At 45.0% G+C, this 1,343-nt stretch overlaps 1 pseudogene; it reads left to right on the top strand.

Moving 5' to 3' along the window:
* Positions 1-434: 434 nt before the first annotated feature.
* Positions 435-945, top strand: LOC123816499 (annotated as a pseudogene).
* Positions 946-1,343: the final 398 nt, after the last annotated feature.

Raw genomic sequence — 1,343 nt, 5'->3', positions numbered from 1 at the left:
TCTTCCCCATAAACCTTGACAAAGTTCCACCATCTTTTAAGTGGTCTTCCCTGATATTCTACATAATTGGTGCTACAGGTTTTGCTAAGTTCATTTAGTCCTTTCTGGTGCTTTATCACACAGTATTTACCACATTGCCTTTTATGTACATGTTTGTCTTCCTAGTTAGATTATCAGCATCCAAAGGTATTGTTTGTAAAAACAATTAAATCCCATATACCTGGCACAAAGTTTCAACATGCATTAAAAACTGCATCAGTGTTTAACAAATGAGTGAGTACCTCCAAGTGTAAAATAAAAAATATTTTAAGTAACTTTCTAATCCATAAACAGAAAAGCCACAATTGCTTTAGGAAGGAATATACAACCTTACTCTCAGAAATTTAGAACCTGGCAGACGCCGCCGCTGCCGCCTCGGACCTCTCCGCGTCCAGCCATGGTCAATCCCACCGTGTTCTTCGACCTCGCTGCCGACGACGAGCCTTTGGGCTGCATCTCCTTCGAGCTGTTTGCAGACAAAGTTCCAAAGACAGCAGAAAACTTTCGTGCTCTGAGCACTGGGGAGAAAGGATTTGGTTATAAAGGCTCCTGCTTCCACAGAATTATTCCGGGATTTATGTGCCAGGGTGGTGACTTCACACGCCACAATGGCACAGGCGGCAAGTCCATCTACGGGGAGAAATTCGATGATAAGAATTTCGTCCTGAAGCACACAGGTCCTGGCATCTTGTCCACGGCAAATGCTGGACCCAACACAAACGGTTCCCAGTTTTTCATCTGCACTGCCAAGACTGAGTGGCTGGACATCAAGCATGTGGTCTTCGGCCAGGTGAAGGATGGCATGGAAGTCGTGACAGCCATGGAGCGCTACGGGTCCAGGAATGGCAGACCAGCCAGAAGATCACCATCACTGACTGTGGGCAACTCTAATACATTTGACTTACGTTTTATCTTAACCACCAGACCATTCCTTCTGCAGCTCAGGAGAGCACCCCTTCACCCCCTTCTGCTTGGAATGTTCTATAATCTTCCTGCTCTCGCCGCAGATCAGTGGGTTCCATGTTTTCCCTGCCCCTTCCAAGTCTAGCTGGTTTGCAGAGTTAAGTTTATGATTATGAAATAAAAACTAAACAACAACAACAAAAGAAATTTAGAACCTGCCAAAGCTAGAGTTGGTGAACAGCACTTGGAGTTCTGCGGCCCACGGCGGTCCCCCAGGCAAAAAAAAATCCAGAGGCAAAGGTTTGGTGATAAAGGAAAGAAGTCTTTGTTCCAAAGCAGTCACTTAAGCCTATCAAGTAACAGCTTTAATCACTCAACCCTATCAATTAAGGCTAAACTGT

This window comes from Phyllostomus hastatus, unplaced genomic scaffold, assembly GCF_019186645.2.
Source record: "Phyllostomus hastatus isolate PE091 unplaced genomic scaffold, TTU_PhHast_1.1 phas_contig_209, whole genome shotgun sequence".
In the NCBI taxonomy this organism is placed as follows: Eukaryota; Metazoa; Chordata; class Mammalia; order Chiroptera; family Phyllostomidae; genus Phyllostomus; species Phyllostomus hastatus.
This window is presented reverse-complemented; position numbering and strand designations above follow the sequence as displayed.